A 25,371-nucleotide genomic window follows, 5' to 3' on the forward strand; every position below is an offset into this window, starting at 1 on the left:
AAAACCTGCAATGATACCCAGGAGGAGATGGGATCAGTGGTGAGTGTGTTTTCTCCCTCCTCCTCTCTCACCACCCCACCTGGGGGCCCCGCCCACCCCCAGTTACTTTCCAGGCATGTCTCGTGACTGTGACTTTGGCTTGCTAGTTCTCTCTTTCTTTGCCTGTCGAAATCACCTCTATCCTTGAAGACCCAATGTCAAAAGGAGTTTCTCTGACCACTGTTCTTCCAGTCACTGTATTTGCTCTGCAGGTGAGACTCACCCTGTCTACTTGGGCTGAGTTTATTTGCGTCTCTCCTCAGAGAGACCAAGAGCTCCTTGAAGGTGGAAACTGGGTCTTGTTCATCAGTCTTGTGTTTGAACTCAGTACAGGGCTGCCCTGTGCAAATGTTAGATGGGTGTTTTCCACCTTGAGATGAGAAGGAATTGAATCAATATAGTAGTAAGCCTTCAATACTTACGCGCTCTGAGCATTTACCTGTATTAGCTGTCATTTATTCTGCCCAACAGGCTGAATGATTTTCATTTTCATTTTCTGATGCACTAAGTGAGGATGAGAAAGATGCAAGAGGCTTGAGTGAGGTCACACAGCTGGGAAGGCCAGAGGCTGGGATTCAAACCCAGGTGGTCTGGCAGCAGAGCCTGTGTGACCTTGACTGCTGTCCTGCGCTGCCATCTTTCTACTTAAGAGAACTTTGGGTGTTGTCCAAGATCCTGGCCTTTGGGGATGGCACGAGGTGGCTCAGAACTGTGGGGGCATAGTGTGGAGGGGGCGGGGAGCCAGTGCACTGATCTCCAGTTCACAGCAGGGAAGTTGCCTTTCTAATAGTGAGGGCCGGTGCTGGCGTATAAGCCCCAAACACGTGTGAGGTTGGACCTTGAATTAAGGAAAGCCATGATATATATTTAAATTTGCACACTATTTTAAACTGCACATGAACTTCATGGCCACCCTCTGTGTGTGTATTTCTTTCTTTTTTTTTTGTTTTTACTGTTGGGGATTCATTGAGGGCACAATAAGCCAGGTTACACTGATTGCATTTGTTAGGTAAAGTCCCTCTTGCAATCATGTCTTGCCCCCATAAAGACAGAGTCTTGCTCTGTTGCCCTGGGTTGAGTGCATCATAGCTCACAGCAACCTCAAACTGTTGGGCTCAATTGATCCTCCTGCCTCAGCCTCCCAAATAGCTGGGACTACAGGTACCAACCATGATTGCTGACTAGTTTTTCTATTTTTAGTAGGGACAGGGTCTCACGCTTGCTCAAGCTGGTCTCGAACTCCTGAGCGCAGACAATCCACCTTCTTCAGCACAGGGTTGCCCTTTACTAGGATTAGGTGTGAGCCACCATGTCCAGCCAAAACCCCATGATTTAAATATTAGCGTTTACAGCATGGGGTAGTAGATGGACCACGGAGTTACATTTCAATTTAATAGCTGACCATGACACTACTGACTGAAGGTTTGGCCAAGCCACTTTACACCCCCAAGCCCTAGTTTCCTCATCTGGCAAACAGGGTTAATTACTTGTACATCCTTTTTCAAAGTTGTAAAGAATGAATAATATTATGTATGTGTGTGTATAAAATCAGGTAAATAATTTGATATGTATATCCTCAGAAAACTAGAATACATATATAATTTTCTGATATGTATATATTACATATCTGATATATATAGATCACCCTATTGTATATATATATATATACACATTAATATAGAATATACACTGTATGTTCTATTTCTGATAATATTGACATATCAGATAAAATGTCAGAGAAGTAGAATCCATAAAAAACAATCAATGACAACTCTAAAATTGAAAAACTACTATCACTGAAATTAACCCAATATATGGGTTGGACACAGAAGAAGAGAGAATTAGAGAACTGAGAGATTAATAGGAAAAAAAAGATGCCGTTCCTTACATGGGATTGGGGTTGAAAACATTTTTGCTGCTACTTTTGATAGGAGCTTATTTGTGTTCAGTTCAATTTTTTTTTTAAGTTGCAGAATGAGGAGTTGCAAAGATTCTTAAATGGAATTCGTTTGAAATATCTAATGAATGTAAACTTTGTTTATACTTTAAAGTTCTGAAATGCACCTATAATATTAAGTGAGAAAATCTGCATGTAGTAGTCAATCATTACTACGTTGGGAATACGAGGCTTTTCCATACCTGCTCACACACCCTTTCAAACACCTCCCTCCCCTTTATCAAACATTTATTCTTTATCTATTAAGTGCTGGAGATGAATAGCTCAGGGACTCCGTGGCCTTCAACACATGGCCACCCATGCTGTGATTCATGTTCAGGTTGGAAGGTCCCCACTCTGCTTACCTCTCCCATTGGAAGCCCTGAACCTTGGCAAATCAAGTCAGGGACAGCAAGTGGAATTTATATATTCTTTCCCAGAAAGCATCCTTTCCTGGGGGCTCTATATTTTGGAGTTTTGGCATAAAATCACACTTTAGAACAAGTGTGGCTGTGTTTCAGATTCTCTTTGTGGTAATAGAAGAGAAACTTTTTGCAGACAAATGTACTTATTGAGAACAACTAGGAAAACTGGCCCCAAATAAAAACAAACAAAACTGGGCAGTGCCTGTGGTTCAAAGGAATAGGGCGCTGGCCCCATATGCCAGAGGTGGCTGGTTCATATCCAGCCTCGGCCAAAATTGCAAAAATAAATAAATAAACCTTTAAAAAAAACCAAACCAAACCAACAAAAAAACCCAACAAAACTTACTGTTACCACCACCACCACCACCCACCATCGAACTTGTGCATTTGAGAACATCAAAGAGCTACCAAGGCAGTCAGAAATTAGGAAGCCAGGATCATGGAGGGAAGAAAAGCCCAATGATGTTAGCTCAGTATTCTACTGTGTCTGCCCCCTTAATGCATCTGGCAATTGTAAGCTGCAAGGAGCTGAAAGACCCTGAATAGAAATCAGTAGTCAAAAGGTAAGGAAACAAAGCAGGAATTTTCAAAGTCTCAAGGGTGCAGGCAGACACATATTGAAATCAGGGTCTGCCAAGAGAAAGGCGCCTGGTAGTTCCAGTGAGTGTCCAGGAATGGCTGTATTTTAGAATTAAGGGAAATGAAAATAGGGCAACCCCCAGAAAAGATTAAACCCCAGCTTTGAATTTCTCAGTCCTCATATAGATTCAGGTGATTTGCCTCTACTGTACCCCAAAGCAAAACAAGTCTTCTCTGGAGGACGATATAATTCACCAGAGCCTCAAATTCTTCTTATGATTATTCATTCACATTCATTGGCATCTGATACAAAATTCCAGGCATGCCAGGAAACAGGATAACCAAATACCAAACAAATAACAAAAACAAATAACCAAAAACTAGGGCAAAGTTTTGGAGTTATTTAAGCATGGACATTAAAATAATTGTGATTTATATGCTTAAGTAAATGGGAGAAAAACGGTTAATTTTTATTGAAAAACTAGAATCTATTCAAAAATCAGATGACAATGTAGAACTGAAAGACACTTTGGCTGAAATTAACTCAAAATATAGGTTTAATATCATATTAGAAAATACAGAAAAGAGGATTAGCAACCTGGAAGATCCTTAGATAATATACACACTGAAGTATGAAAAGAAAAAAATAAAAACAACTCATGGAAAATACAGAAAAGAGGATAAGATACATACGGTGTTGAGAAAATTGAATATGTGTAACTGAGGTTCCAGAATGAGAAGAGAGAAAGACAACAGAATAGGAACAATATTTGAAGAGATACTGGCCAAGAAATTTTCCCAAACTGATGAAAATCATTAAGCCATAGACCTAAGAAATTCTATAAACCCCAAGCACAGTAAGTACAAAGACAATGACCATGAGCACATCATCATAAAAGTTAAGAAAACCAACAACTAAGAGAAGGTCAGAAGGAAGAAGACATTGCCTTCAAAAGAACTTGACAAATAGCCGACTTCCCTAATCTAGCAAAAACCAGAAGACAGCGGAACAACATCTTTAAAGCACACAGAGATGATAATAGCCACCTAGAATTCCATATCTAGAGAAAACAACATTAAAACAGGCTAAATAAAAGTGTTCTCAGACAAACAAAAACTGTAGAGAATTTGTTGTCTGCAGACAATACTAAAGGAAATACTATGAAAGGTTGCCAGTATGCCACCATGAGCTTATGCTGGCATCACTATACAAACAACTCTGTCAGGTTTCATGACCTTGGTATATCAGAGTCTCACAGAGTTTTCAGGTAGGAGAAAATATCCTTAAGCAGAAAGAGCAGATACGCAGGAAGGGTGGAAAAACAAAGAAAAGGGTAATTGTTAACAAATCTAAATATTTATTGATTTTGTAGAACAAATAATATATGTAAAGTTGAATAATCCAATCAAAAAGAAACCTACATGGTATGTAGAAGATATATAAGCAGGTAATAAGCACATGAAAAGATACTTAGATTATTAGTCCTTAGGGAAATGCAAATTAGAATCACAAAGAAGTACTGTTCCAGGTTCACAAGAATGGCTATAATGAAATACATAAGGCAGATAATAACGTTGACAAGGCTATGGAGAAATGGGAACCTCTTAGATTACTAATCAGAATGTAAAATGGTGTAGCCACTTTGGAAAATAGGCAGTTACTTAAAAAGTTAAAGATGAAACTATCATACAACTCAGCAATTTCACTTCTTGTCATCTACTCTATCTGCTAAGAGAAATAAAAGCAAATGTCCACACAAAGACTTTCATGAAGATGCTTACAGCAGCATTGTTCATAATAGCAAAAAAGTGGAAATAACCTAAATGTTCATCAGTTGGTGATGGATAGACAGAATGTAGTATATCATACAATAGAATACTATTCAGTAATAAACAGAATAAACTGTTGACATGTGATACATCATGAATGAACCTCCAAAATATGCTAACTGAAAGAAGCTACACACAAAGGCCCATACATTGTGATTCTACTTATATGAAATGTTCAGAAAAGGTAAGTTTATAGAAACAGAAACTAGAATAGTAGTTGCCTGGGGGCTAGCAATGAGAATGAAGATTAACTGTAAATGGACTTGAGAGATTTTATTGTGGGATTAAAAATCTATAAAACTAATTTATGGTGGTAGTTGCACAACTTGGCAAAATTTACTAAACATTGACTTGTACACTTGGGATGGGTGACTTTTACGATGTGTAAAATATACTCCAAGAAAGTTGTTTATATATGTAGAATTAAAATACATAACAATAATAGCACAAAGGCAGGTGAAAGTAAAGAAATTTAGTATTATAAATTCCATGAATTGGCCACAAAGCAGTAAAAGTAGAGATTTATATTAGTCTCTAATAAGCCAAGGTTATGTGTCATTATCTCTATGGTAACCACTAATAGAAGGGTGAAAAATATGTCATTAAAAAGGCTACAAGAGGGATAATTATAATGAAGTATACTTGATTAATCAAAAGGGAGGGAAGAAAAAATAGAATAAACAACCTAATGCGGTTTGACAAATGGAAAACAAATAGTAAGATTGTTGACATAAACCTAGATATGTCAAAATAATATTATATATGTAAGTGAACTAGATATTCTGATTAATGGACAAAGAAGAAAAAATCCAAGACTATGGTCTTACAAGAGACATATCTTACATATCAGATGTGGGAAGATTTATAGTAATAGGATAGAGAAGATATACCATGTAAACACCAACCAAAGGAAGCTAGTGTTATTTTTTTAATATTACGAGGCCTGACAATTAAGTTTGAGAACTCATTCTAGAAAGCGCCACAATACATACCTCATTGCTGGATATCACTATGGTCCCCTTTGAAGTACTCCCTTCAGACAGCTATGCACCCATGTCAGCACCTACTCCAGCCATCAAAGCAATTTAGAACTCTTTTTCTGGAATGAGCATCAAAGCTGTCATCATATGAAGGTCTGACAATTAAGTTTGCAAAGTTGCCACCATGCACGTATGCTGGCATCACTGTACAGACAACGTGATAAGGTTTCATAACCTTGGTATATCAAGAGTCTCACAGCTGTGCTTGCGTCAATGTGTGGCAGTGTCTTGCTGAGTGGTGTTCATTACTGCTGTTGTGTGATGAAAGCTCTGATGGTCATTCCAGAAAAATAGTTCCAAAATGGGTAGACTGGGCACTGGCCTCAGTGCATAGCTTCCGAACGGGAGTACTTGGCCATCATCAACCATCTCAGTGATTTTCAGCAATGAGGTATATATGTAACACTTCTTCTAGGATGAGTTTTTGAACTTAATTGTTAGACCTTGTATGTAAGGCAAAGTATCCCTAAGGTAAAAGACATTGCTAGATATAAGGAGAAACATTTCAAACAATAACAGGCTCCCGAAAGATATAATACCACCCGAAAGATATAATCCACCCGAAAGATATAATACCTAACATAGAAATAAAACAACTGTTAACATCACCTCACAATATGTATAGAAATAAATGACAGAATTAAGAGTGTATCCATGATCATTTTGGGAGATTTTAACACAGCTGTTTCTCAGGATGATTTTTTTTTAAAACAATATTTACCCTCAGCAGTGTGGTTTACATTTGTATGTGGGGTGTGTGTGTGAGACTATATTTAAACCCCTATATTTAGAATAAGAGGGAGGGGAGGTAGAGGGAAAGGTTGAGGGATGGGTCTTTTGTAGGCTTTTCATGGACCTGCTGGCTGGAAGGTGGGATGAACTGGGATACTGGAAATCAGAATGCTGGTTCTGGCAAGGGCCACCTGAGTGGGTGGGGGGAGGCCACAGAGGACATCTGAGATAGCTCCTCTGAGTCCCCTCTTACCCGGCTCCTGAGATAGCACAGTGATAGGTCTTGAGCATGTGTCCTAAAACTTTTTAAACGGGGCCAGTTCACTGTCCCTCAGACCATTGGAGGGCTGGACTATAGTTAAAAACAAAACTATGAACAAATTCCTATGCACACTGCACCTATCTTATTTTGAAGTAAAAAAACAAAATAGGAACAAATACAATCACACCGCCTCATGTGGCCCGCGAGCCGTAGTTTGAGAACCCCTGTTAGGAATTCAATGCTATGACTTTGGTGGTGATGGTGGGAGGTGCAATTTAGCCCTGTGATCCAGGGTGATGATTCTTATCTCTAGATGCTTAACTTCAGTACGTCTGCAAAGACTGCTTTTTCATAGGCAAGGTGATGTCACAGATTCCAGGAATTAAGAACCAATTTCTTGGTGTGTCTGCTCCAGGCAATGGACTGTATGAGTGTCAGGCTACTGAAAGCCATGGGGCTTGGGAGAGAGCAGTAAGACTGCTTTCTGCAAGACGGAACCTTGCTGGGCTGAGGCCAGTGTTGGCTTCTTGACATTTATGCCTCAGACCTTTCTTTTTTTTTTTTTTTGCAGTTTTTGGCCAGGGCTGGGCTTGAACCCCCCACCTCTGACATACGGGGCTGGCGCCTTACCACTTTGAGCCACAGGCGCCGCCCGAGACCTTTCTGTAGTAGCTGTGGACCATTCCTTTTTTCTGGAAACAATCTCTTTTCTGTTTCCGTGATACTGCACCCACCATCCTCTGGATTTTGTTCTTTATCTCTGGAAGCTTCTTCTCAGAAATGTTGCTGGTTCCCGTCTTATCGCTATTTTTGGAAACTCAGGGATGGCTCAAGGTTCTGCCCAAGGCTTCATTCCATTTTACACATAGGAAAATAGAAGCTCCAAGAGCTAAGTGACTCACCCAATTATCAGTCACTCAAGTAGCTGGAGGTAAAACTGTGGCTGGACTCCACAAGTGTGATCGAAATGTCTCAATCCCTTCACAGTCCCTGAACTGCCTCTCTGATTCACGTGCCACCTGGCACCAACTCTGTGTTCAATAAAGATTCTGGCAAATGCTAACGAAAGCAGAACTCAGACCTGGGTTTTCTGGATCTAATCTGTTCTTTTTCCCAGCCAGCATTTTGATAAGGACATCACTCCCCTCTCCTGAGCCCAGAGGGAGTAGCTGTCCCAGAAATTGCAGCTCCTCTTCAAGATTTTTATTTTCAGCCGTTCTTATTTTTATGTTCAGGGACCACACTTAATTATTGCAAAACATCTGCTGGCACAAAATGCCATTTTGTTCCTGAATCACTCCCAAGAACATCCCAGGAGCTCTTGTACTTGGAGATGCAACTTCTGCAGGGGCCTGGACCACAGAAATGCTTCCTGCTTAAGCAGCAGCAGGGGAGATTTAGGGTTGACTGGCTTTGAAAACAGTCACTAATTAGATTGCTCAGGACTTAAAAAAGGATAAGGCTTCTGAATATCAGGCAGTGGTCTTTATCAAATATTTAATAAGCTCTGCATGACTTTCCACGAGCATCTGAGCAAGGAGGTATTTTTAGGGCAGGATTTCTCCCCCCCCCAACTCCCTTCTTTATACAGGGATTTCATAACAATGAACATGATAGCTCACACTTACTTAGCTCTTTCTCTGTACCAAGCAGCATCCTAAGTATTCCTTGAACTTCATCATTCAAACATGATAATATCCTACAAGGTCTTTTCATGTTACCCATATGAATATACCATTTGCAGAGGAGTAACTGGGGTCACCAAGAAGTTGACTTTCCCAGGCTGACCTAATTGGTAAGTGAGGGATAGAATCTTAATCTAGACAGGCTGATAAGCCTCCATTCTTAGCTTCTGTCCTTGAAGGTCAAAGGTAATGAGGAGCTGCTGCTCAAAATTCAGCCAAGGCAACACTCAGCTGCAGCCCTGGGAGAATCTCACCTCCTGATGTTGATTGTAAGACTGGGTTGGATGTGAGCAGGAACTTTTCAGCTAAGAAGATTTTGAGACCCCAGGACCAAGTAAGGTCCAAAGGCCTTGGAATGTCATGGAGGCGCCTTGTGGGTCTGGCCCCTGCCTCTCTGTACAGCAGCATCTGACACCCACGGTGCCCTGGGGCTGAGCTTGTGGCCAGAGCCACGCCCACTCCCAGATCCTTTCTTTACTTCTGCCTGAGCTTTGTTTGTGCCTCCTTGGGGCTGAGTTTGAGTCGGGCTTTTCTCTGCCCTTCCCCATGGCTCTACTTAATGCTGCCCTGGTGTCTCTTATGCCTTCCTGACTTCCCTGGCCAGGTCACCTCTCCTGGCATCCCATGGAGAACTTCCAGCTGTCATTTTGCACCTGTCTCTGATATTGGATAGTTTCTCCCATCAGGCTGTCACCTCCTGAAGACAGGGATTATATCTATTTTTCCTTATTGTATATCTTCAGCTATCGATCAGTGCATTGCCTGTAAATAGTTCATGTTCAGATTTTTTTTTTTTTTCCTTTAATCAGGGTCTCACTCTGTCATGCAGGTTAGAGTAGGATGGTGTCAGCCTAGCTCACAGCAACCTCCATCTCCTGGGCTCAAGTGATCCTCCTGCCTCTGCCTCCAGCATAGCTGGGACTATAGGCATCTGCTACAATGCCTGGCTCATTTCTCTATTTTTTGTAGAGTTGGGGTCTTCGTCTGGCTCAGGCTGGTGTTGAACTCCTGAGCTCAAGGGGCTCACCTGCCTCAGCCTCCTAGAGTGCTAGGATGACAGGTGTGAGCCACCTTGGCCAGGCTCAAAGTATCTTTTTGAATGAGTGAAGAGTCAGTTTGTTCTGACTCTTCCAGTTTGACTGGTTTCCTCAATAGATAATCAGGACACAGGGTCCTGGCAGGTAGTAGTTGGAGTGTTCACATTGGGATTTTAATACAGACACAATTCATAAAGGCAGGGAGGATGGAAAGAAAGCACATGGGGCAGTGCAGGATGGTGGGAGGCTTTCTACCCCAAGGCCTGGGCAGCCAGGGGAGGGAAGGGCTGCGTGATGGGAGTGGCCGGGAGAGAGCAGAGGAAGGAACACCTGACCTCCTGGCCTCGCCCTCTGACCTCCAAGCCTCGCCCTCTGACCTCTACACGTGCTTCCCATTGGCAGAGCCCACCAGCCAGCCAGAGGGCGAGGGCCCCACGGATGCGTTCCCACAGGTCTGTCTCTTGGAGATCGTCTACCCAGGACTGTGTATTAAACAAGCATACGGAGGAATGACTGCTTTGCCTTCCTGAGAGGGGTGGTCTGTTGCAGTTCTCTAGAAACTGTCAAGGGAGAAGGTAGAACAGGATGTTTCTGGTCTTGTTGGGAAGTGATGCTGCCTGGAGTCCACAGGATTCCTCTCTACTTCAGCCCTTTTTGCCAATACTCAGCCCTGTATTAACCTAAGGCTTTGCAATTAGCAGGCAATAGCGTAGCGTTACCAGGTGGAGAATCTATGAGTGAGAATTTGAGAGAGGAGGAAGTGTGGGGCGTGTCCACAGCACAGCTGGGGGTCAGCCACCTGTGAATGTACCTCCTGGCTTCCAGGGAGGCAGCATGACACAGTGGTCCCGGTGTGGGACTTGGCAGCGAGGCTGCTCGGGTTTGAATGCTGGGTCCAGGGTCTACCACGTCACAGCTGTGTGCTGTGACTGTCCCCTCTGTGAAATGGGGATAATGGTAGGAGGCTGAGATGAGCTAGTTCATGCAAAGCACTCAGATTCATACCCGGCTTGTAGCTTGGGTGACGACACTTCCTAGGGAGCTCAGGACAGCCCCAAAGTGCACCTGTTGTCCCAGCAGAATTATCACTAATATGCCTTTCCCTGTCTGAGGGGTTCTGATTTGGGGTAACGCAGGTGGCCTTACGCCCAGTCAGATGTTACTGTGTGAGGCTGCCTGTTCTGACAAGCTTCCAGCTCTAACGTGGGGATGATGGTAAGAATGGTAATGCCTGTTTTGTGAGGTTGATTCGGAATGATGGAACAATATGGAAAGGCTGGTACAGGGTTGGTCTTAATTATGGCAATGCCATTCTCGTTTCTTTAGGCTCTGGGTCCAGGCAGGTGGTATGGGCGTGGCTGGACACCCTGACCATTAGCACCCAGTTTTTGTAAAGATCTGTGAAGTGCAAGCGTCCTGAGAAATGTGATGCCCAAAGCCCCCAGGCCTGCTGAGAGGAAGATGTGACCGCCAGCCCTGTTGCCCTGTGGGCGACCTTCCATCAGGTGGCTGTGCTGTTACTACGGGGCGGTTTTGGTAATGGCTTCCTGGGGACCCTTGAACCAGGTCAGGCCTATTTGCAGTAAGCAAAAGGTGCCTTCTTAGCCCAGATTCCTGCAGGCCTGTGGGAGCTGTGGATTGTTTGAGGACTGTTTGATGCGTAATCTTCTTCCTTCCAGGAGTTTCTTATTTGAATGGGGAAAAAAAGGGTTTCAGGGCTCCTTAAAGCTGCTGCTTTATTTATTATTATTATTATTATTTTGCTGTCTTCCTGTCCTCCAAATACCCACTGCTGAGCCTTTCCATGGAAAGAGAAAGATGAAGAGTTGCTAAGCTGAGCAGTACCTCCTTTGAACACTTTATTCTGCTCAAAACACTTGATTTTATGAAGCCAGCCTCTGGGCCACAATACAGAGATGGCATCTCGCTTTTATTGCTTTGGCCATGAGCTTAAAAAGTCCCTCCAGCAGATGAGGAAAGCCCCTCCGCCCCATGTTGCACAGCCCCTGGTCAACCCATATACAGAGATCAAATATCAGCAGTATCGGCTAGAAAGTCACTGTGTGACTTCGGCGGTGTCCCTTTCCCTCTCTGGGTCTCCACTTCTTTATTTTTAAGATGAGGGTATTGCATCAAAATTATCTGTGATTCTCCTTCTAACTGTGTTGCTCTTTGATTTGTTTCAGGGAGATAATTTTTTAGCTCAATATGACAGGCTTTCCAACAGCCGCAGCTGTCTGCTGGTCAGTGGAGGGGGCTGCCTGCGAAGGAGTGAGCGGCCTGTGGTTGGAGGCAGTCAAGAGGGGTCGCAGAACAGCCTGTCAAGCAAGAGAGAGGCTTCCTGAATCAGGGGGGCAATTGGCCTTGGAGGCTCACTGCTGCCACGATTCTCCCTGGCCCTAACTCATCTCTCTTCGCTCACCTCTCACATGTCGGAGGTGGGGTGTGTGTGCGTGTACTCAGGGAGGCGTTAGGGCTGCTCTTAGGGAGCTGGGATAGTCTGAATTGACACTAACCTCTCTGAATCTGGAGATAGTTTTTGGCCAGGGAAGTACTTCATGCTGCAGAAAGCAACCTGTGCTTCTAGGCCAAGCCTGACTAGGGGAGGGAGGCTTTTGTAGAGAGATTTTAGAAAGGGTCTCAGGATAAACTAGATGAGCAGTTACATGCCCAAATTTTATTTTCACCTCAAAATTGAATGATAATTTGTCTGAGTAGAAAACTCTCAATCCAAAATAACTTTTCCTCCGAAATTTCTCTGCTCATCCTTTACTTCTAGCATTTGGTGTCACTAAGGACTTGTCTAATCTCAGTTTGATCCTCGTTTCTGTGTCGGTAACCTTTTTTTTTCTTCTTTTCTGTAAGTGTTTGGAGTTTTCTTTTTATTTTGCTCTGAAAGTTTACTGTTGCATTTCTAAATCTGGGTCTATGGTAGGGAACCCTGGAGGGCTCTCGTCACCTGGAAAGTCACATCTTCAGCTTGTTTCTTTCTTTCTTTTTTATTTTTTTTGTGGTTTTTGGCCTGGGCTGGGTTTGAACCCGCCACCTCCAGCATATGGGACCAGCGCTCTACTCCTTTGAGCCGCAGGTGCCGCCCTTCAGCTTGTTTCTTATTTCCCCTCTTACATTCTAATTGTTCTGTCCTTCTAAAGTTGCTGTTAAAGTTGTACCATTCAAAATGGTAGCTATGGGATGGATGCCGATCATAATCCTTAAAGACACAGTCCTACGCATCATAATCCTGAATGTCGGAATCCTGAAAGATGAAAATTCCTAATGGCCAACATCCTTGAAGCCTAAAGTCCTTAGCATCTAATTTATCCCCAAACCGTAATGATAGATTTGGAATCTGGTGCCATTAAGACTTTGAAAAGTGAGTCTCCAGGTGCTACTCATAAAGGTTTTGCATTGTTTTTTCCATTCAGCACAATGCAATTGTGGGAAAATTCAGATGAATGGATTGGCCATGTGATATGGCAACAACAAAAACTTCAGTTTAAAAACATGCGTGGTGGTTCACGCTTGTAATCCCAGCACTCTGGGAGGCTGAGGCAGGAGGATCAGTTGAGCTCAGGAGTTTGAGACCAGCTTGAACAAGAGTGAGACCCTGTCTCTACTAAAAATAGAAAAACTAGCCAGACGTTGTGGTGGGTGCCTGTAGTCCCGGCTATTTGGGAGGCTAAGGCAAGAGGGTCTCTTGAGTCCAGGAATCTGAGGTTGCTCTGAGTTATGATGCCACGGCACTCTACCCAGGGCTACAGAGTGAGACTGTCTCAAAACCAAACACACACAAAACAAAACAAAATGCACCATTTTTCTGCGTCAGCCTTCCTTCCAGCTGATGAAATTCCAGGAGCTTTTCTTTATTGAGTTAAAGCTGCATTTGCCTGAAGAAGCCAGCAAAGTTACTGACTTGTTCAAAAATAATTACGTGCATGGTTAGAAGACATTTATGTGATGGTATTGCTGTTTGATCACCAGTATTGTTTCTGCCAATCTGTCTGCGCGTGAAGGCAGAATGGATTTCCAAGTATCCAAAACAACACCGCAGAAGTGCAGCCCAGAAGATGGAAACTTAATAGGGAAATGCTCATGTTAATGTATATTCCATCACAGAAGCGTTTCCAAAAGAGCAACTGCGTGTAGAAAATAAATGTGAGCATATTCTCCAGGAAGAACCGTGCCCTAAAAGAAAAAAAAAAGCAACGATCCTCACAGCACAAGACTTCAAAATACATTTTATGACTGTGAAAGTTGGCCAGCTTGTATGGACTACCCCTGTGGAATTGCTCATAATCCATCCCTGTAATACACTCTGTCACGTCAAAATTGTTACGGTTTTTTCATGGGGGGGTGTTGTGAGTTTTTTCTTTCTTTAGTTTCTCCCCCACTATTTTAAATGGTCAGTATTATTAATGTTATTATATTTCTTTTTGCAGTTTTTGGCCGGGGCTGGGTTTGAACCTGCCACCTCTGGCATATGGGGCCGGCCCCCTACTCCTTTGAGCCACAGGCGCTGCCCAATGTTATTATTTTTTACACTTTGCTATTAGGTCTGATAATTAATTTCTCAAACTCATCCTTGAAGAAGTGCTACGTACCTTATTGCTGAATGTGACAATGGTCGTCTTCCAAGTCCTCCCCTTGGGGAGCTCTGCACTGATGCCAGGGCCTAGTCCATCCTTCAAAGCAATTTCAGAACTCTTTTTCTGGAATGGCCATCAGAGGCGTCATCGTATTACCCTTGATGTCCTTGCTGTCATCAAAATATCGTCCTTTTGATATTTCCTTTATCTTCAGATAAGCAAGAAAGTCACTGGGGACCAGATCGGGTGAGTAGGGAGGGTGTTCCAATATAGCACTACAGTTGTTTGTTTGCTGTTTAAAAACTCCTTCTTAGACAGTGCTGTGTGAGCTGGTGCACTGTCATGATGCGAGAGCCATGAGCTGCTAGCCAAGATATTGAGATAAGATTTTCCTGTTTATCAGTGTTTACTTGGCCTACTTTGCTTCGCACAGTCAGCTGATGGTTTCAATGCACAATGAGATGAATTTTTGCAATGTTTTTGTCAGTTCTGCTAGTTACTAGGCACTCTGAGCTCTCTTTATCAGTGATACTTTCTCTCCCATCAGAAAAATGTTTAATCCATTTATACTGCCATTTTCTTCATGCCATTATCCCCACTTTTGCCAAGTGTAACAACAAATTGATGAAGGTTGGTTTGTTACTGTAATTCAAGCTTCAACATTCTTGTGATGACACCCAAAACACACAACACTAATTATGAACATCAGCAAGATACTACCACACGTTGACACGGACACAACTGTGAGACTCCGATACACCAACGTTAGGAAGCCTTGCTGAATTGTTTGTCTGGTGCTGCCAATGTAAGCCCACAATGACAAGTTCGTGAACTGAATTGTCAGACCTCCTGTGTATTTCATCTTCACATGATCTCCAATACTGGAAGTATAAAGCGTGTCAATCCTTTCAGAGTTCTAATTCATTTTATGCATTTTTTTTTTTTTTGCAAATTTAATGCCAGAAAAATACAGTCTCACAACTTTGTGTACTGTATATAAGCATTGTGTATGCATGTAAAAATGTACAAACTTCCTCAGTTAATGAAGAGATGTCCTTCATTTGCATTGTAAGAAATAAGATGTCATGAGGTCTTGGCTCTTGACCGTATTTGTACTGGTGACCAGCACAGTTTTTTGTGTTTTTTTTTTTTTTTGGCCGGGGCTGGGTTTGAACCCGCCACCTCTGGCATATGGGACCGGCGCCCTACTCCTTGAGCCACAGGGGCCGCCAGACCAGCACAGTTTTTAATGGAACTTATCAAAAGCCTTAGGTTGTCTGTGTGGTATTTTAGATTACTGCAGTTATATAAGGTATTTCTTTATGAATATGCTTTATCTGTTCATAACTACTTTGCCTATGTGACTAGTATACCTGAGTGTCTGTCCTTGCAAAAATATGCATGGTATTGCCTATTTTATCATGTGAAGTGGCCTAGGAAACATTCTGTTGTGTATTTATGTGTAATAAAATGTAAACAAATGTTAAGAAAATTAAAAATTTTTTTTTAGAAATTATGTTTTGGGGATTTTGATGTTTTGGGATTGTGAGTTTCAGGATTTTAGACTTTAGGGCTTTTGGTATTTCCATATTTGGGATTATGGTGTTCAGGACGATAGCCCAAACTCTTTCACAAAAATATTCCCCAACTCAGGAATCTGTGGAGAGGAAAACAGGAACAACTATGCATGTGTAAACTCTTATAGCCATCTTTCTTTTCATGAACCTTTCCTGTTCTCCGAGGGTTCACTGAAAATTCCCTTTTAATGTTAGATCTTGATATGATGAATATTTTATCTCAGAAGGAAGTGCATTCCTACCACATGGACACAACCTTCCTAGTATAGCTCCAAGCTTAGGTGCAAACTAGAGAAGAAACAATGAGGAAAGCCCTTGAGTCTTCTAAATACCCTTCCCTTGGGGTGGGCACTTTTCTCCAAAGAATTATAACTAGGCTGCCCGTGATTGCTGGTTCACACCAGTAATTCTGCCATGAAGCTTTCTTCTCTTGGACCCATCACTGGTGTCTACTTGTGGCGAGCACCCCTCACTGCTGTATCTAGTAAAACCTATAGTAAAGATTCTATAAAGGCTGCTGAACAAATTAGTCATAAATGCATTAAATAGCACCAAATGGGACTGGTAACTACGTTCCCATTGTCATTCACTGAAGTGTTTTGTGTTAATTTCCTTATTGTCGTCACTAATGTATATGATCTTCAAGCTGACTCTTTTTTATTTGGCATATCAACCTGCAAGAATTTTTTAGGAATGTCTGTAAAAGTTACTCCCTCATTTTGTTTTTGGATCCTTTCTAAAAATGTCAAATTGGCCAATTCTAACCCCAGGTGTCTGCACTGATTTATTGTCAACATGCTTCCACCCAGAGAAATGCCCCTTTGTCTCTATCCTTTAATTCCTACCTGCTCCTTACCTAGGATGAAACTGTCCTCCAATTCCTTGCCAGCTCACGTTTTGAAAGGAGAAGTATTTCTTGGGAAATATTCTGACACGTACACAATCCTGTTCTTTCTAGGCACCCTTCCAATAATCTTATGGCTGAGTTTGCGTCCTCCAAGCGTGCTCCACCTAATGGCAGGGGGGTCGTTTTGGCTCTTGCAGGAAGTCTGTGCTCATAATGTGATTGTGCTCAGAGTATGATGTGCACCACTATCTTATCGTTGGGGGAAAAATTACTGCTTTCAGGCTAAAAAGCAAAAAACAAGGACTCAAACAAGGTATAGAGAAGGTGTAGGAAGAGATTAAGGAGATGCTCATTGACTTTTTCGTTTTTAGATGAGTAAATGAAGATGCAGCGAAGGGAAAAATGCTTCCAAGGTCATGGGAGTTAGTTGTTTAGCGAAGCCATGGCCTGGGGTCGTGAATCCAGATGTATGAACATTGTTCTTTAATTTTGTCTTTATGTTGGTGGGTGCAGGAGGGTGTGATGAGGTTGGGGAGAGTGGTATGGATCCTTCTACAGGATGATCTGGCATTTGCTCTGAGCTTTGTAGGGAAGCTCTAGGAGCTGGGGGTGGAAGAAGAAATTCTGCCAATGTCAAAGCCTGGTGAGCTGCCAGGATCCTAGAGAAGTCTCTGAGTCAGAAGTAAGAGTCCCAGTCATTGGGGCTGGGTCACCTACTGGCCTGACTCAGCTGTTGGGTGGCCTCCCAGGCTTCTGTCTCTTCACTTGTAACATGGACTTGTTTCACGTGGACCATATTTGTGGGTACAAAAGCAAAAGGAAATAATATATGCAGACTGGAAGGTGCATGATCCCTGGATGCTGGATTATGACATAGCATGTGACAGAGGCAATTCAGGTCCCTGCTCTTCGGGGGTAGGGAGACAGACAATGGCTAACTAAGCAAAAAACTAAGGTAATCTGGCAGTGAAAAGTGCCATCCAGTCAGTAAGATGGTGATGAGATATGGAGGCACTAGGGGGCAGCCTTGGGCTGCAAACTGTGTGTCTGAGTCCATTTAGTGTCGCTATGAAGGAATACCTGAAGCTGGTTAATTTATCAAGAAAAAGGATTTGTCTGGCTCACAGTTCCGATGATTGGAAAGTTTGAGATGAGGCATCTGTATCTGGTGAGGGTGGAGGCCACTTTCACTCATGGCAGAAGGGGAGCTGGTGTGTGCAGAGACCTCATAGTGAGAGAGGAAGTGAGGGGTGGCAGATGCCAGCTCTCCTGGAAACTGACAGAGTGGGACTGACTCACCCCTGTGGGAGGGCATTAATCTAGTCATGAGGAATCTGTCTGCAGGACCCAAACACCCCCTGTGAAGCCTCACCTCCAACACTTTATCGGATTTCAACATGAAGTTTGGGGGGACAAACATCCAAACCATAGCACCTTGTTTCAAATAGGGTGGGGGGTGGCTACCACTATTATAAATTTGATAATGGTGATGATAGGGTCAGTTAGTGCTGGACATTGATCCTCTTTCACTTTTTATTTATTTATTTTTTTGAGACATACTTTCACTGTTTCCCCTGGCTAGAGTGCTGTGGCATCATAGCTCACAGAGACTTCAAGCTCCTGGGCTCAAGCGATCCTCCTGCCTCAGCCTCCCAAGTAGCTGGGCCTCTAGGCCTAGCTCATTTGATCCTACTTGAACATGGCCCGACCCTCTTTCACCCTCAGGGCCTTTGCACTGTTATCCCTCTGCCTGGGATCACGTCCCTTTGCCTGTGCACCCTTCAGTTCTTCCAGGAAAATATTTCTCCCAGGAAACTCACCTGGCTAGATGAGATGCCCCCATCATACCCTCAATTTACCCATCTCCCCCTTGGGAGCTGGCATATTAAGGCAGCCTTTCTCCTTGGACTGTGAACTCCTAGAGCCCAGGGGCCTGGCTCTGATTCACCTGTGTAGACTTGCTGCCTGACACAGACGCCCTACCTGGCTTAGAATAGCACCTCACAAATAACCATGAGGAAATTACTGGTTGAAGGCTCACAGTATACCAGGCACTGCAGTGGGAGCTAGGCAAGGGGACGATGATAAATAGATACAGGCTAGGCCTACTTCCATGTGTATCTAAAATTACTCATCATGAAAAGTCTAAAAAATATATAAACCCCATCCCTGCCTTCATGGAGCTTAAAGTCCAGTGGTGGTGGTGGGCAGCCATTAATGAAATTATCACAGAATGTATCATTATAAATTGTGTGTAGTGAAGTGGAGGAAAAATAATTATTGAATGCTTACAATTCTTGAGTTTATGCCAGGCCCTGTTCTAAGAGTTCTACGTGCACCACTTATTTTGCCCCCCACGCCCAAAATCTGTACACGGAGGGCAGTGTCATTATTCCACTTTGCAGATGGGGAAACAGAGGCAGAGAGCCTTGCCCAAGATCACAGGCAGGTAGAGTTGGGATAACCTGGCTTTAGAGCCCATCTTTGATTGTATCTATGGCCTTTATAAAGATGCACCCTAAGTCATGTATGCTCTAGTAATGCTAGAATCTGTCCCACAGTTGTACTTATAAGGTGCTTTTTCCCCACTGGCTGGGCCGCCAAGACTAAGGTGAGCGCAGAGTAAACTCATCTGAACCAGGGCCGCCTTGGGACGCTACGTGCAGCCACAGTGACCTCTTGTGGTCAAAGCGTGAATGGCATGAGTATGTCGCCTTGACCGTGTGAGAGACCAAAGCTCGAGACAGCTCACTCATTTATTCATTTAACTAAATATTTCTTAAGCACCACTATAGGCCAGGCACATTGTAGGTGCTGAGAATAAAGCAGGGGATAAGCCAGACAAAATTTGCTTCTTCCTTCTCCCCCAGGGTAGGGGAAGAACCTGTCTCCCCCTCCCATCCTCTACTCCTCCCCCACCCTCTTCTTCCTGTTTACAATGTTGGATGGTGATTTAACTCTTGGGTTTGTTTCTGTGTGTCTGAGGGAAAGGAACTAACCTTCTACTCAGCTGAAATGAAAGAATAATAAACCACAAACAACACACACACATGCAAATTCCTGCCTTGAGGGTATTTACTTTCTGGTGAGGAGAGAAAGAGCATAAATAGATGATAAATGGGAGAGAATGAAAGACACAGTAAGGGGATAGTGAGTGGCGTGGGGGGCAGGGACGCCTTACTCACAAGGTGACATTGAAAATGAAGGTCGAATGTGCCTTGGGGAGCACGATTGGTTGTATGACTCCCTTCATCTTCCTTTGTTTCTCTACCATCATTACCCAGAAAATACACATAATGACGCAAGCAGGTTTTTCTGTTTGTTTTTTGAGAGTCAACAATTCCAGAGGTATGAACTCAGGGCAGAATGGAAATGCAAATTGCCCTGCTGGAGTAGTGACCGTGCAGGACCTTTTGTCTTCTCTGTCCTGCTGTGCTATACACCTGGAGAAGGACTCGCAGGACATGGGGAAGTGAGCTGCTTGGGTAACTGGGGAAAGCATTCTGGGCTGTGGAGACAGCCTGTGCAAAGGCCCTGGGGTCATGCTTGAGGAACAGAGAGGAGGCCAGTGTGGCTATAGGGGAGTGCTGGGAGTCGGGCAGGAGATGAGGCCAGAGAGTCAGGGGAGGCGCCATCACTTTGGGCCCTAAGCTGTGCATTGTTCGTATCTCCAGTTGGACTGATTTTGGTCTTGAGTGTGAAGACAGCACTTCCTCAGAGTGCTGAGTGACTTCCCCCACACAGCGGGGCCATCTGAGAGATTAGGTCCTGATGCAGGTGTGCTTTTGATGTCCTCTGAGGCTAGACTTCCTTAGGAGCTCTCACTTGTGTTATTTCTGTTCACTTTTACAGTAACCCTGTGTCATGGGCATTATCCTACCCATTTTCTAGATGAGAAGACTGAGGTGGAGAGAAGTGGGGAAGAGAGGTAACTAAAGGCATGGTGGATGGAGGACTTGGGGATGTTCCAGTGGTGGAGATAAGTCCTAGTGAAGCTAAAGAGGTGAATTGGAACCAATCTGCAGGGACTCATATGCTATGACAGGAAGCTGAGACTTTATCTTGACATCTGAAAGCCATGAAAGAGGGGACAAGATAACACTGTGTTCTAAAAATCCCCCTATGTCTTTAGGGGTGAAATAGAGATGGGCAGTGAGGAAGAGGGATGGACAGGTCATGGAGACAGGAGATTTTGGCCTAAATCAGGAGAAAGATGTTGACCATCTAAAATAGGTTGAGGGCTATTTTCAAGAGAGCAAATAACCTGATTTAGAAATTAGACTGGGAAGTTGGAACTGAGAGAGGAAAAAAGATTCAGGAAGAGCGTATCTTTTTATCTTTTTTTTTTTTTTTTTTTTTGGTTTTTGGCTGGGGCTGGGTTTGAACCCGCCACCTCTGGCATATGGGACCGGTGCCCTACTCCTTGAGCCACAGGTGCCACCCTTTCTTTTTTTTTTTTTTTTTTTAAGTTTTCTAGAAGATTCTGCTCAGTTTGGGGAGCATAGCAGGCACTGGGGAACTTGTTGAATCCACAGCTAAGTTGCTGGCTGTGTCCTTTGTTAGTTTCTCATGAGGGGAGTGTCTCCAGATGGGCCACAGCGTCCTCAAACCTAAGCACTCAGTATCCTTTATACACTGGGCCTTCTGTGTTAGATGATTTTGCTTTTATTTCTTGTCCCCTGGCTCCTTTAGGAGTGAATTTGTCATCTAAGGAATTATGGAATTTTCTAAGTAAATAATTACTCCTTATCTCCCATCTTACCTCTTAAAATTCTATTCATGCTTCAAAGCCTAGCTCAACTTCATGAAAACTTTCTTTGCCTGCTTTCTTTTTCCTTTCCTTTCCCTCCTCTCCCCTCCTTCTCTCTCTCTCCTTCCTTTTTCCCTTCCCTTCCCTTCCCCCTTCTCTCTTTTTCTGTGCTCTTTCAAGGGGGTAAATGTTCCTGCTCTGGGCTATGTGTATGTGTAGGGGGCAGTGGGAAGCAGGACAGTACACTGACTGAAGTTGGATATAATACCTGGGTTCTAATCCCAGCTCTGCCACTTGCCAACTGTACAACCAGCAGAGCTGGTTACTTACAGTCTCTGAGTCTTAGCTTTCTCATCAATAAAATGGGCCAAGCACACCTATGTGATAATGTTATGAAAGTTAAATAAAGGACTCCATCACAGATCTTGGTACCATGTCTGTTATTTGTAGATGCTCCAATGATGGTGGTTGGGGTTGTTATTACTAGTCATTCTTTTAAAAATTATTTTTAAAGTATTTATTGAGCATCTACTGTGTGCTGTATGCTGCTGGCCCAGGCAACTGGGGATGCGTCAGTGAACACAACACATGTATTCCCTGGAGAGGATGCAGTTCTATATAGCCTAGATGGAGCAGAGAGAAAATAAACAAACATAGCAAGTAAATATATTTTATAGTGTGTTAGAAGGTAATACGCTGTGAAAGAAAGAAAAGGAAAGCAGGGGAAGGTGATTGGCAGTGCTCCTGGTAGATGTATCAGTCAGCTATTGCCACATAACAAACACGCTGATGGCTCCAAATAACTATAGTTCTGTGAGTCTGCAATTTAAGCTGGGCTCAGCTGGGCGGTTCTTCTGGTCTTGGCTCATCTTGGCTGCGCTCACTCACGTGTCTCTCAGTAGTTGGTCTAGGATGGCGTCAGTTAGGACAACTCTGTTCTATTTCATGTATTCTCTCATGCTTTAGAAGGCTGGTCCAGGCTTGTTCTTATGGTGGAAAGAGGGTTCTGAGAGAGAAAAGAAGCATCAAAGACTTCTCAAGGCCTAGACTAGGAAGCATCATGCTTTCACTTTTGCTACATTCCACCAGCCAAAGCATGTCAAAGCCATCCAGCTCTTAAATGAAAGAGCTAAAAAGTTCCATTGCAATAGGTATAGTTATAAGGTGGGGGAGGGTGTGGATGACTGCGGTCGCTTCTGCAATCAGTCTGCCATGGTGAGAAGGGTGCATGCAGGTTAGCATTAAATTGCATGGTGAGGGAAGCTCTCTCCGAGAAACTTACACTTGGGCAAAGACTTGAAGCAGATGAGGGAGGCAGATGTCTAGACAAGAGTGTGCCAAGCACAAGGCCAGAGCTATAGCAAAGACTCTGGGGAGGGAGCACACCCGTGGCATTTCAGACAGACTGGGACAGTGCAGTGGGGGGTAGAGGGTAGCACGGGAGGGCAGAGGGGCAGCCTGAGGCCTGCAGGTCATTGCAGGGGCTCTGCCTTTCACCCTGAGTGAATGGGGGTGGGGGCACTAGAGAGTTCTGAGCAGAAGGAAGGATCTGTGTTTTAAGAAGATGATTTCAAATGCCAAGTTGAGACTGGATTATAGGGGGCAAGGGTCCAAGCAGGGAGATCCTCTGGGAGGCTCTTGGAGAGGAGACCGTGGCTTAGTCCAGGGGAAAATCACGGTACCTTCCCCTAGCTGGTGTGGGGTATATTAACCTTCTAGGGTCGCTTTGAGGCTTGTGTGACATGATGCTGAGAGCGCTTGGAATATGACAAGTGTTAGACAATTGAAGTGGGTGCTTTTATAGTTGATAATTATGACTTCAGAAGGAATCACTTTCTGGTGGCACTTACCACCTTGCCATGTATTTCTTTGCATTTCTGTTTCCCACCAAGATTGGGAGCTCCCTGAAGTCGGGGAATCCAGCCTGGCCTGGTCTTCCCGGCTCTCCGCGTGGTGCCTGGCACACAGCAGCATCTTCCGGGTGGGTGGGATCGACCCTCCTTGCTGTGAAACCGAGGAGGGCTGGAGCTCTATCTTAATGACCTGTGTCTTGACAGGGCAAAATCTGGTATCTTCTCATAGCTGGTAGGTCTCTCTGATTGAATTTCATTGTTTTCATGGCCTCACCTAAATGTAAAATGTTTCCCTCTGAATTAGAAAGATCTCAGGAGCCCTCCAGGGTTGTGATGCAGCTGTTTTCCTGCCAAGCTGAACGTCCTCCTGCACCAGGGGCTCCATCCTTCCCGACGTGCACAGATCATTGGACACAGAGCCCAGGAGGGGGAGGCAGAGTACAGCAGAAGGGCCACCCAGGGAGCCAGGGCTGCAGGGGCAGCTGTCCTGGGTCCTGTTATTTCCCTCAGATCCTATGGGGGTAGGTGTCCTGGGACACCAGGGCGGGGCTAAGATCTCCTGGGCCTTCCCTCCTTTCCCTCCCTCCTCCCCTCTACCTTGCCTTCTCTCTCTCTCCTCCTCTTCGTCTTTTCCCTCCTACTCTCTCAATACACCTAAGAGGCTGCACAGGGACTGGGGAGGAAAATAGCAATGGCAAGAGAGACCTTCTTTCCAGGGACAAGGATGAGGCCAGGACAGCTCTGGCTAGGGCCTGCCTCTGGCCTGCCTTCCCAGCAGTCATCACAGCAGCACGGCTGCCTGTAGCACCTTCCACAAACTGGAGCCTGTGGCCTCCAGGTGTGAAGCTTATCTTATGATCCCACAAGGACTCCATGGGTGCACGCGGGCTCTGGTGGGGAAGCTGAGGCTCACAGCCATGACCTGTCATCTTCAGGGCCACAGAGCTGGGGAGTTTTGGTATGTTAGGTCAAATAACCACTATGAAAGTTCAGTTTACCCTTTTCTTTTTAAAAATGCACTACCAGAAAATTAAAAATTACTTATTTGCCATATTTAATAGTTCTAACAGGGGTGTTCAACCTTTTTTCTTTGTTGCTGCATATTCAGTACACTAATGAAAGCTGATGACCAGAAAATGAGATTTAGGCTGACACCACAGATAAGAAAAAGAAGTCCTTACAAAATCAGCATGTGGCCCACGGGTGGCAGGTTGGACACCCCTGGTCAAATTTCAGTCTTAAATCACTGCTTCCTACTGTGTACATACTGAGGGTCCCACTACCTCCCCTTCCCTTCCTCCAGTGGTGACATCTAGACCAAGTAGGTTGCTGACAAATGTGGGCCATCTGACTTAAGTGGGAATTAGTAGGTGCCCACTCCTGCCCACCCTGGGAGGATGCAAGCCTCCCAGAGCTGGAATCTGAGGGGCTGGTGGGAAAGGATGGCTTCAGTGGGGCTTCCAAAGCTTCACCCACTAGGTACCCAGTGATAGGGAACCACTCTGGCTAACATCTGGCTGTGTAGACGTGGAGATGGTGTGGCCTGGGAAGGAGGGATGCAGAGATCTGGGGGATCAGACCGTCCTAGTCAAGTGCGGCCGTTGCCCCTGAGGACTGGTGATGACTGCTTCGCTTCATTCTCGGAGCCTCACTCTTCCCACCTGTACAATGGAGTCAACGGCAGCGCTTTGCCTGAGGGCTGGTTGTGGGAGCCGAGGCACCTGGAGGCCAAGGAGCGTTACTCCCTCTTCAGGGGTGGGGCGGTGGGGGGAGGCGCGGGCGCAGTGGTGGCCCACCCAGCCGGCCAGGCCCTACGACCCCAGCCAGCTCCCCTCTCAGTTCCTAAGACCAGAGAGGGGCTTCGCTCGGCAGAGACGGATGTGCGCTCAGCTGTCAGGAACAGACGCGCTGGGACCGCGCCCCTGCCGAGGCCCGCGCGACTTTCCCCCACCTGGCCTCCGGCATAGGTGGGCCCGTGACCTTGGCGTTGACGCACGTGCCTCCCAGGGGCTTTGGAGGGGCCGGGCGCAGCGTGCAGAGCGCTGGGCAGCGCGTCGCGGTGCCGGCGGGGACGGAAACCATGGAAACCGCGGAGAGGGCGGGAGGCTCCTGCGCTCCGCCTGGCGCTGGCAGGTACCTCGGGGCCGCCTCGGCTGCCCAGCGCCCCAGTCCGGGGCCGACCGTGTCCCGCCG

At 44.7% G+C, this 25,371-nt stretch overlaps 1 protein-coding gene across 3 annotated transcripts in view; it reads left to right on the top strand.

Annotated features, from left to right (window-relative positions):
• KAZN (kazrin, periplakin interacting protein) overlaps positions 1-25,371 on the top strand; it is a 1,031,394-nt gene that overhangs the window by 28,027 nt on the left and 977,996 nt on the right. The window contains exon 1 of one of the 3 annotated variants that reach the window (XM_053575944.1): positions 25,267-25,311. The exons of the other annotated variants lie outside the window; for them this stretch is intronic. The gene's annotated coding sequence lies outside the window, so the exon portion shown is untranslated. Of the gene's footprint in view, positions 1-25,266; positions 25,312-25,371 lie in introns of those variants that run through there. 3 annotated transcript variants of the gene reach the window in all.

This window comes from Nycticebus coucang, chromosome 22 (assembly GCF_027406575.1).
Source record: "Nycticebus coucang isolate mNycCou1 chromosome 22, mNycCou1.pri, whole genome shotgun sequence".
NCBI lineage: Eukaryota > Metazoa > Chordata > Mammalia > Primates > Lorisidae > Nycticebus > Nycticebus coucang.